The sequence below is a fragment of the Coloeus monedula genome (genome assembly GCF_965178545.1).
Source record: "Coloeus monedula genome assembly, chromosome: 1".
In the NCBI taxonomy this organism is placed as follows: Eukaryota; Metazoa; Chordata; class Aves; order Passeriformes; family Corvidae; genus Coloeus; species Coloeus monedula.
In genome coordinates, this window is record NC_138781.1 from 126860151 (window position 1) to 126872437 (window position 12287).

The window sequence follows — 12287 nt, forward strand, 5'->3', positions numbered from 1 at the left end:
CTACTTTCTCCACCTTGCCTTATTTATCTGGAACATACTCTGTCAGGCACTTGCTTCCCACACATTTTCTGCCTACAGACAATACCTCCCTGTTTCTGAAGCTATGCTAGCCCTCATCTGTGAATGGACAGATTTTAATGTGAAATTGGAAATCTACAACATTTATAGACCCCGCATTAGATCTTGACTTCAGTCCACAGTTTGTCTGTCAAGTCCCATCACAGAAGTCCTTCAGAGACTAATTTCTATTCTATTTATCAAGCACTTTAGCCCATCAGTGACAGAAGAAGAAGAAAAAACAGTTTGTTTTAGAACTATAAAGAACAATTATGATCAGTGTAGCTTGGACAACATTCCACAGACTGTTATTAGACAATTTAGATCAAACTGAGTTCCTGTGTTTGTAATTGAGGCTTTGACTGATGTAGCACTATTATGCCCTGAAAAGTTCACATTATATTACTCAGAAGGATACAGAGCACTGTATTTTATGGGGAGGGTAATGATTATGATAAAAAAAGGTTTTGCATGCTGATGTAGTTCTGCTTACACTGGCCTCTGTAACTTTGGGTAAATTCGTAGGAAAGAAGGAAAAAGAACTTTGTGCCACTTCTAATTTTTCTCTCTCTCTCAAAAAAAAAAAAAAAAAAAAAAAAAAAGACTTTGACATGAAAAAGGAGAATTTGTAATTAACTTTTTTTTAATTTTGGTGATGAAAAATAGAAGTACCTGTAACTTTTCTAATAACATGAAACACAGTTCTAGATCAGGCTTTTGGGAAGTTTATATTTTTTCTGATTTGATAACTTTCAAAAGCTCAGCTTTACATTTGGTTTTTGATCACCCTAAAATGAAATTTCAACTTGAACCACTCCTATTCAGAATTAAAAATGTTTTTGAAGCTCATTGTTTAGATTTTCTTACTTACAGGAAACGAAAGAAACAGATACATAGCAGAATTATCCAGGAAAGCTAATAGTTAAAAGGTTGAATAGGGCAGTAGGTAAATATGGGCAAAGTAATCATAACAAAAATAATTGTTCCTGATCTCGATTTTTTAATTATTTCTTCTCTGATCTTTCTACTAGTAAAATGCTGCTATAGGATAAATATATTTTCTTTAACTGTATATGTAGTATATATACAAATCATAAAGAAAATAATAAACAAACTATGCAACAGGATAATTTATTGAACCTGTAGTTAGGTCACACTTGTGTGTCTATTATAATTACCCACACACCTTGGGAGTCCTGGAGAGCAGCCAGAATACCAGGATGCACTCTTGTACACACACAGAGTAATAAACATATTCTTGGCACTAATTGCCTGTCCTTCCCCAGCAATTAAGGGACTGTTTTCTAGATTTTATCCATATGTTCACCAGCATAGCATTTGCTCTTGCTGTGCCCCTCTATCCTCTGTCCTAATGGTTTGTGGAGGGCCTATCCAAATACCACCGTTTGACCAAGCTGTAGGTCTGTGCTTTGCAGGCATCTCAGCTAACTCCCCTTGGCTACGGAGTGAAAGCCTGCCAACAGGAATCCCATACGTGGTTTATTGTCTGGAGAGCGTCCAGGCAACGCTGCTAATGCCTGCTGTTATTATTACCATAAATACTCCATGAAGCTGGGTCATATCCTTAAAAAAGAGGATATACTGGAATGGAGAAATTGTCTTCTGCATGTAAGAAAGGAGAAGGAGGCTGTGTGCCGATGCCCTAAGTTGTTTTCAGCAGGACCCTGGAAGTGGTCAATGTTCCCTGCATTTTGAGGAACTCTGAGGTAACTCTAGGCTGCGGTGCCTGTGTCCCTCCATGGGACTGAAGGGCCCCGTGCTACCCTTGGTTAGGAATAAGGAACAGCAGGCTGGAGGTGAGATTTGTTGGGTTCATTTCTGTGGTACTGAAACAAGCATCCGGGAGAGAGTGTTGCTTACGTAGAAGCAATCTGAGGTCAGGTTGTGGTCACCAACTCGTTATTTCAGTAGTACATATCCTGTCACAAGATTGCCGTCTCACCACCCTGCCACCAGATTACATGGAAGGAGAGCTAAATTCATCCAAAATTGATTAAATTCTTGAGTCTGGTTGAACTTAGGTCTTCCTTCTTAGCTCTAGACTTTCTCCCTAAGATTGAGAAGTAAAGGGGATTATTGTTTTCCATAGACATGCTGTGTGTTCGGCAAACACATTCCTGTCACCTCTTTGGAAACTGCACATTATAGCAGTAACAAAAAACCTGTTTATTCTTTTTTTCTTTTGGCTGGGCAATAGTCTTCACATAAGGCAGAGGTTTGGGCATCTTCCTTTTCCCAGTTTTCATCATGGCAGAAATAGCTTGTATATTCTCTCTGTGTATATCCTCTTTGGAAAGCGAGTCATAATTTCTGGGGAATAAAAATTTTAAGCTAATAAGTGAAGCAATCCACTTAATAATTTAAGAAAAATGTATTTAAAATGATTTCTCATTTTGAAACCTGCTGATCTCTGCTGTTTAATCACTTAAACGTGTTTCAAGTTCCCTTTGTTATGGTTTGCCTATTAAATTATGTTTATTTCTTATTGTACTAGAAAGCTAATTATTCATAAATTTAAACTAATAGTGCTTTAGAGATTGCACTTGTTTTTCATTTTCGTTTATTTTGTATTACAAAGGGGAACACATAGCTTCTGCCTTTCCCCTGTTACAGGTAACAACCCTTTCCCCTCATGGTATGACACCATAAGAAAATACTGCAAAACTTATTATCATAGCCATATCAAATAGAGATTCTGAGTCTAAGCAGGCAGGTTGTAAACCATGAAGAGATTTGACATGAAAGAATTTACATATATTAAATCCATGATTCACATTGCTACCAGCAGAAAGTCCCATTCAGTACACCAGTCAGGAAAGGCTAATACCTCACACTGTCAGAGCCTCAGGAAATTGCTATATTTAGATACCTAAATTATAGAATGCATCTATTAGCATGAACTTTATTATCATTATGATTAATGCTAAAAGTTAAAACTGCTGAAGAATTCAACTTACTCATCAGGAACAGTTTTCCCAGCTCCGGCGAGGGGATATATGAACAAACTTGCCTATAAAACATCCTGTGTCGTGACATGACATTTATAATATAATTATAATGCTAGAGCCTACACAGCAGTGAAGTAAGTTATTCCCCTCTCATGCTTACCAAAGGCAGTTCTTACACCTCACTCATCAGGATGCAGAACAGGGATTAGACTGTTCTTTGTGCTGCAAACTGCTTTTCTGACTGCAAAGTCTTTGAGCAGATGTGATTGTACTGCTACGTGCCCATAGCACCTCTCACCATAGGACTCCTGTCAGAGGCCCTGAGGTGTTATCACAAAACAAAATGGCTCATCAGTCATGCCATTTATCAGCGCCTATGTGTCTATTTCTCTACTTAAGCTCTGTGTGTTCCTGGTATGTTTTTCAAAATAAAGCAGAAAATTTTGCAGTGTCATGTAGGAGTTATAAGTAAATGAGCTTTATCCTTGTGGTATGTGATTCTGGGCTGAAAATTAGTGATTTGACCTATTGTTATCATGACATTTGAAAAAAACTCTTTTTGAAAGTTTGCAGGGTCTGGCAGTTACCCTGCCAGAGATTTGTCCTCATCATTATTGAATTGCCAGGAGCATAACAAAAAAATGTCTTTTCATTTAAGCAACATTTATCAGCTGGGGCTTGGTGACTGCCCCAGGCTCTAACAGCTATGAGAAATTCATGTTTAATCACAAGCATTATGCAGTATGAAAACAGATTGTATTTTTAAAGTTAACTCTATTCTGCTCTGAGGAGTGGGCAGTGTCCTGCAAAAGCCTGTCCTGATGTGTTCCTGCAGCCCTGATATCTGTGTGCCACTGACAGAAAAACTTCTACATTAGAAGTTTAAAGCTTTTATCCCTTAAATCCCTTAAATCTTAAAGACATCTAAGAGAAGGAGTGCCTTTAACCCAGCAACATCACCTATCAACCTGCAGAACATCTGTCAGGAAAAGTCACTCAGGCTAGTTTGCAGGCTGCACTGGAAGAGAGAAACCTTTCCTGGGGATCCCCTCTCCAGCAGAATTAGGATCCTTTTAGCACTGAATATCTCTAAGGATGTATGGCCCCATTGCTCTTTTCTGCCTGGAATACAGGAAGAACAGTGGAGGTCCTAAGTAGCATGAATCTGTCAATGCTCTCAGCACATAGCTCTTCTTAGAAATAAAAAATATTCTTTCACTCTAGTCTTCAAGGTTAACTGTTTTGATCATTGGAAAGGACATGGTATGATTCTAGATCTACACCTTGGTAAATACTCAGACTTTGAATTCTGGAAAGCTTTCTGCTAATATTAAATGCACAGGTGTATAAAAACACAAGAAGTCTACAGAGAAAGGCTGTAGAAGGCAGGAAGGCTATTGGTGGATGCCATGGGGTAGCCTGTGCAGTCTAAGACACAGCCTGTGTCTTGCTGAGTCCTAATGGGCAGGGTCTTCTGCAGGCAGATACAGTGGGTCTGCCCATCACAGGCATGGTGGACACACCTAATCTTGTCCTAAACTTAATCCAAGAATTATGAAGAGTCAATACACCAGAGAAAGCCACTGAGAGATACCCCATATGTACACCTGGCTGCCAGGCTCTGGAAAGTCGTGTTCAATTCATATCCAAAGGATCCCCAACTCCACTGTTCTCCATTCCCCTCAATTTTAATTTCTTTATATAGGACCATTACATAGTTTTAACCATCACATAGTTTTTGTGCTCTTCTGAGACTATGGATGCTCAAGGGGTTTTGTGAGGAAGTGACATTTATTTCCTGGCCTAGTCTGGATTAACAGTATGTAGCCTTGGTATTCCAGTAACATGATTGAAGTGATTGTCCACTGGGACCATTGCATGTTAAACCATTTCCAGGAGTTGGCATTCCCAAATAAATACCATATGAAGGTGTGGATTCCCTCTGCCTTAGTTTCAGCCATTAATAATAGTTGAGACGTTCTTGTCAGGGCACCTCAAGCGCAGCAGGGCAGGACCTGGCAGCTCATCACATGGCACCCCAGCCAGGAGCAGGGAGGCACAGGGCAGCCCCAGATAGCGGGCACCTCCCCAGGCTTCAGACAGGACAAGGCCAACTGGGCTCTGGGACCACGGGTGGGCCTGGCTCAGCAGAGCACATGGCAGCCGGTGGCCCCTGTGGGCTGACGTGGGATCCTGCATCCTGAGCAGAGTGGAGAGAGCCCTGACAGGTGCTCCTGCCATGGGCAGGGGGTTCTTGGGGAGGCTGACAGCACCTCATGGCCTGCACAGCTTTGTTCAGCCTCTCCGATAAGGAAGAAGGTATGAGACCAGCAGAACTGAAGTAAACAGAGAAGTTTTACTGTGAAACTTAAGATGCAAGGAGCCAAAACAAAAGCCCTTCTTTAGCAGTCACAGAAGTTAAGAAAACTGTGTCAAGTTGTACTTTGCACATATTCATGAATACTGAGCAGACACACCACTGGTTGTGCAAGAGAAAATAGTCTCTGCATGCCCCTCTAGATCTGCCAAAGCCTGGCTCTGTATTGCTGCAGCAGTAGGAGACAGTTCAGATTTTCCTGTGAAAAAAATTGCCTGTCAAGAACCAATTGATGAAATTCTAAGCAGAAAAACATGACATGTTGATGAACACATGAAAAATTAATGAAGCAAGCTGCAGCTGCCCTGGGTGCCATGATGGCATCTACACCTAGGGACAAGGGATGTAAGATGCTTTAACAACAGGAGCTCCAGAAGCAGATTTCACTCTTTGCTAGCACAATGATTAAAGATGCAGGGCAGTTACACTTTTAGACCGTCTTTGTCTTGGCTGATATGAAGGCAAAGAGTTGGCAAGGAAAAGCTCCTTGTTTCCCATAAACATCTACACCTTAATGTATGGGCTTGTACAGAACTAAGGAATGATAATGATCTTCAGAGGGTTCACAGCAGAAAATTTCCCGCTTTGAAATCCATTTTATGGTTAGGAAATGGGTTTGTCAAAATATTTGACAAGAAATAAACTGAAAACTTTCATTCAATTCTATTTTTACCAACTTGTTATGACTCACATCATACCTGTCCTTTTTGACTCATCATGCCTGTGTCTTAAATAGCCCATCACATCTGGTATCACCAAAATGCTTTGCAGAGGAAATAATTGACACCTTAGTTTTACACACAAGGTACTGGAAAAGAAAAAATGAGCCTTCCTGAGTGTTTTAAGTTTTGAAACAAAACCCTGGGCTGTTTCATTTCAAAATCAGATCAAGCACTTTGGTTCAGATTCTGGGTGGTATGAAATGCCAGAGTCTCAGCTTGTCCCACAATACGCAGCTCAACACTGTCATAATATCTTTATTCAGGAGAAGACCAGAAAAGCATAGTCCAGCCAATGTTTATGTCCTTGTAGCAGCTAACTATCACTATGTCAGGGAATGGCTTGCAGTGAAAAATGTCCCATGCTAAAAAAGTCCTGAACCTGGGTCGTTTTCTCTCCAACAAATGGCAGAGCTGCCAAGCTTCCAGCCCGGGTTTATTTTATCAACATTTCCAATTTCCCTTTCAGTCAAAATAAGACTGTGGGACCATCTGAGCAGATAATTATGTAACTGTGAAAGTTTAGAGCATGCTGAACAAAACAAAATATGTTTTCCCTCATTTATGCAGACTAAACATATTGTCAAGGTTTTGAAGCAGTCAGTTCAAAATTTTCACAAAACACTGCAGTTTCCCAAGCAGCCTGTTAGTAAAAGAATTGCACCAAAATGTTATCCTTTCTATAAATGTTCATCTGAGGAAAGACTTAGCTGAATACTTCCAGTGCCTAATTAATTGCAGACATGTAAAAAATCACTTTGCATACTCCAGTTGAATACTTGCCAGCTGAAGCATTCTGAAATCACTGGTGAACTTCTTATAATTATAACAAATTAAAAATAATTATGGATCTGAGATATCAGCTTTGGATCCTTTTGCTTGCATTCTTTTCTCACTGAGGACTGCATTCAGTTGCCTAAATGTAGATAGCCAGTATCATTTGAGATGCCCTGGTGGAGTATCCATGGCATCTGCATGAGTCTTGCAGATGGGACATTAGATCAACAGAAGACCCGTGTCTTTGTGGAGCAGTAGCTGGAGGCCAGTCAGGGTCCAGCAGGGCATCCTAAATGACACTGCATGCCTGTGTTTAGGTCAATGATCATGCTCTACTGTCACATTTCCAAGCTGTTTGTTACAGTTGTGAAGGTTATAAGTCAGTGAAAGCTGACACTTGCATTTATTTGACTGGCATCAAAAGCTGCATCTTTAAACCGAATGTCTCGAGATGTTTGATAATTCCTGCTGCTCAAAGCAACTGTTTCAGGACTTATAGACCAAAAAGCTGACCTTTCTGGAAAGTTTCCTGTAACTATTCTTGTGGCATATTTGTCACATACTTGCATCTAAATCCTTAGTTTTAAATGAGAGAGCAGTCTTACAGAAGTATTTCTGAATCAGGAATTAATGTAAATGGGTTTCAGATCCAATCCTACTGAGATCTTTTTCTGAACTGCATTATAAATGTTCATGTGCTGTATGTTTCATGGCCAAGACAAAACCCCCTCTTCTGAATTTCAGAACTGACAAGATCTCTTAACTGCAAGGGCAAGAGGAGAGTGCTTGTACCTCTAAAAATATGTGCATTTTATGAGGGAGTGATACACTTTCAGGTTCTAATATACTATACTGTATGATACTCCTGCTTTCATACTGTCAGCTTTTCAGATGACTCTTGGCTTTTAAAATTTCCACTGAAATCTGTTTCAATCTAAAAGAACAAGAATATCCATGATAGGTTTAAAAACTCACTGACTTCCATCTTTTGTTAGCCCTCTGGCATTCTGCTTAAATGAGTATGGTGGGGATGGAGATATTCTGGGGATTTCCATTCACATTGAAAAGAAAAGAAAACTATTTTTTGCTTTGTAGCTTTTGCTTACAGCTGACTTTCAGCCCAAGAGCATTGTGATGTGTGGGGTGGACAGGAGAATCATGAGAGGGGTTCAGTATCCATTTCTACTTGTTTGTTCTGATAATTGCATCTAAATTGTGTTCATGCTTTTACCAAAACTGAAATGAATGTCTAGTCAATGACCAATTCTGTGCTGTAATTCTTTTCCTTGATGACTTCCATAGTATTCTGAATGTTATGCCCTGCTATGGCAGAATCCATCTCATGTTTACTAGTCAAGAGGCCAGTAAACTACTCTGAACTTCATTCACAGTTGGAGCATACTTCTCAGTTGAGTCACTTACAGAATTTTTGGTTTCAGCACATCCCATTCAGTGCACATACATCACAGCAAAAGTTTTTCTTCCAAATTGCAGCCATCCAGACAGCCTCTGGCTCATAAGTTTAAAAAAACCAAAAAGTTAATTTAAAACCAAATTTTATTATACTGACATAGTTAGGCTCAGAGAACAGTAGACCTTGTTAATTTTGTTTTTCCTTCTCAAGTAGCTAATATAAGGTGGCATGGTGTTATCCTCAATATAACTGATAATCATTATTCTTAATGCAGCAAAATTGGCCTCATTTTAAACACTCATGGGCTTTGCCTTCAATAAAGAAGTAAGATAGTAGTGATATTCCTTAAAGGATGTTTAGGAAATTCAATTAATATGGGGGTAATCTTTTTAAGGGTAAAATGTACCACATATTCAGCTTAAGGCCTTCAGTCACAGGACTCTAATGAACTGACATTAGCACTTCTCTAAGCAATACTCTTTTATCTCTTAGAAGAGGATATAGATTTGGCATGAAGCCAAGCAAGCAAGAAATGTAAATATCAATACAGTAACTGGAACATTTTGAATACTTATTTTTTTATTTAGTAATTGTAGACTTTTCAATTTCATTTTTGAAATTATTAAAGAGAAAAACTTTAATAATTCATCTTGAATGAAAGAGAAATTTTGTTCTGCTTGGAAAGAGGTACCTCATTGTATATTTTTTATTATTTTAAATTGCAGCTTCCAAATACCAAATCAAAGCATTTCATTAGAAAATGTCAGAAATAAAGGTTTTCAAGAAATGAAACCCTATTTTTTTTTTAATTGAATTAATATTTCACAAGTCTTGTTGCTGTATTTCCTGGCAAATAAGAAAACTGGGGAAGGTATTTGGGCACAGAAGAGTGTAGTTAAATATTTTTTGATATTTTTAAAAAATGTGAACAAGTTATGTCTCCAAGTTGGAATTGCACTTATAATAGATATCTTTTATACTCAGAGATTCATCTGCTATTATCTGCTTCTTCATTCATCTACACCCAGGTCACTTAGTTTACTCCAACTGTAAGATGAAGAAGCTTTTTTAAAAAAGAAAACAAATATTTGTTTTCACAATGGATTAGAGACAATCTGAGTATGAATCCCAGACTCTGAAGCATTCAAGTTAACAAGGTCTTTTTCTTCCTGTTAACTAATGCATTATTCTTTTTATGCTCATTGTTCTAATGCATTATTCTCAGCAAATAATCAGGTACAGAGAAACATCTTTACCTTTGTATTTTACAAATTGTGTTAAGCAGAGAAAAATATACCTAAGGTCAATCTTTGAGGATTTGGGCAATGCCCTCACCTTTGACTTGGCCAGCACTGTATGCTGCACAATGGGTTTGGGCTTTTTTTATTGTTGTCACTTGATTAGTGCAGACCTCCTAATCTCACAGTATTTTATAAGAGGAAGAGGAGATTTAAAGCTTAAGGGTTTCAGTAGTTACCAAATGTAAGTAATGCTGGACATATAACAAAACAGCATGCAGACCTCCATCTGCCTGCCCTTTCTATGGATCTGTTTACCAAGAGGATCTTACATATTTATTATTTTAAACACTGTGAATTATACCTCAGAACTAATGCCAAGCCATGATAATTCCCTTTAAATAACAAGTGACAAAAAAGCTTAGGGTGAATCACTTATTTTTATCTACAAATAGTCTCGGTAGCTGAAAAACATCAGGCAAATGTGTCTCTCTTCTAGTTTTTCCTCGCCAGAAGAATTTCACTTTAATATCATCACTAATACTAATTGCTTTTTACCTCTGTGCTTTTAAATGAATCATAATCTCTGTTAATAGGACAGACTGCCTGAATATATTTGGTTCCCCAGCAGCTGGTGTTAGCAGAGATGCTTGGAGAATTTCTGGGGGACACTCACCAGGAGTGATCAGAAACGGAGCCAGCACAGCCCCCAGAGCAGGCTGCGCTGGGAAGAAACATGTCCAGGCAACATGGTGCAGCTGCTCCCTGGTGTTCCCACAGCTTTTTGGCCTTACCAGTCCTCTGCAAAAAAAAAAAAAGCCAAAGAGCAGATGTGCCCAGATGAATGCCACTCTGAAATAAGTTCAGTTATCTGAGGAAAAGTTACAGGCAGCTTGGTTTTGCCGACATTAATCAAAGAACCAGCTACTACGGTGGGAAGTATGTGCATGCTAAAATTGCAAGGGAGGTAAAAAAGAGATTTTATCAATAGAATGGATTATTTTCCAGCAAATCCATATTGCCTCACATAACTGTTACCCATATTTTTCCAATACCTTAATACGTAAAAAGTGATACCTATGAAGTATTTCTACTGCTTTTGTTTACCCTCAGTTCTGCTGCTACTTTTTGGAAAGCATTGGACTTAAAAGTTTGCTAAACCTGGCTAAAGTTAGCAGAATGCAATGTGTGCTACAACTAGACTGTCAGCTTGGCCATCCTGACAGTATAATCTAAACTTATTGAAGGATGGGGAAAAATTATTTTCTGTCTCATATACTGTTGAATTCGAATTTCAAATGTGAGAATTAAAAATCAGAAGAGAGGGTGTTCTTCCATTAAAGCTATCCTGTAAACTTCCACCTATCAGATTTTATCACAACTTGATGGAAGTAAGCACTTGAAATAAAGATTTTACAGATCCCTGTCACATGACTGATTTAACCTCTGAAGAATCACAAGTTCTTCCAAAGACATTGCTTCATTGATCAGCATAATTTTCTCTCTTGCCTCATTCACTCTTCAGTAACTGTTGCTCTAAGGTGATAAATTCTTGTTGAGAAATATTCATCACTTTAGATTTCATCTGCCCAGGCTTCAGAGACACAGTGTAATGCTGCAGATCTTCCCAAATAGTGAGATACTGGTCCCGTTCTAAAAAATGTTGAGTACCTTTCTACACAGTCATATATAAGCGAATTAATGATCTACAATAAATCTTACATGCATTCACTGTCATTATCAGTAATTTTAGAATCAGTTTCTAAGTCTGCACTGGGTGAAGCCAAGGATCACCTTATCTGCCCTCATCACAAAGAGGGCCAACGCACAGATGAGTGGGAACCAGCTCCTGGGCATGCTGTTGAATAGCCATGCAGAAGGTGGGATTTTGGGAGAAATTCCACCAGTATCTCAGAGGAGGGATAGTTTCTATCTCCTTAACTATCAAACCTGTTCCCCTTGAAACTACCATAGAAAAGAGATGACTTATTTTATCAAACAATTTTTTGTTTGCTTGTAGTGTTAGACTGGCAATCTGCCTCACCCTAGTAACAAAACAAATTCAAGGTTAAGATGGAATTGCTCACTGCTCAGAGCCATCCAGCCCTTTCTTTTAGAAAGCAGGTTATGTGTTATAGAAGGAAGCCATTTTCAACAAAACTGCCCAACCAGAGATGGCAAAAAACTTCTTACTTGTTCTAGGTATCTGATACTGAAAAACAGAAGACAGACATAGGTGATTTCTGCATCTAGAATAGTTCAAGGGCACTTCTCTTCATTCCTCCCATTCCATGTTGTACAAAGTCAAATGCTTCTTGTGTCAATAAAAGAAGGATTAATGAATGTAGAAAGCAGGAAATCAGAGAAATACAAGGAAGATATTTAAAATGCTTTTGTCAATCCCTTGCTTCACACCTTTTCTTCTCTCCCTGTCCTTCTCCTCCTCCATCCCAACAACTTTGCATGTTATTTTCTTCCAAGAGTTTTACATCTTAACCTCCTCTGTTTTCTGAATGTGTTTTTCATTGTAACTGAAATGAGTTACAGAATCACAGAAGGGGTCAGGTTGGAAGGGACCAAAGCAGGTCATGTGGTCCAGCCTCCCTGCTCAAGCAGGGACTTCCCAGAGCACGTTGCTCAGGGTTGCATCCAAACAGTTCTAGAATATCTCCCGTGAGGGAGAGTCTACTACTTCTCTGGGCAGCCTGTTCCAGTGCCTGGTCACCTGCACAGTAA

At 38.9% G+C, this 12287-nt stretch overlaps 1 protein-coding gene across 1 annotated transcript in view; it reads left to right on the top strand.

Moving 5' to 3' along the window:
• KCNB2 (potassium voltage-gated channel subfamily B member 2) overlaps positions 1-12287 on the top strand; it is a gene marked incomplete at both ends in the record, with an annotated part of 165182 nt that overhangs the window by 116040 nt on the left and 36855 nt on the right. The window lies entirely within an intron of this gene.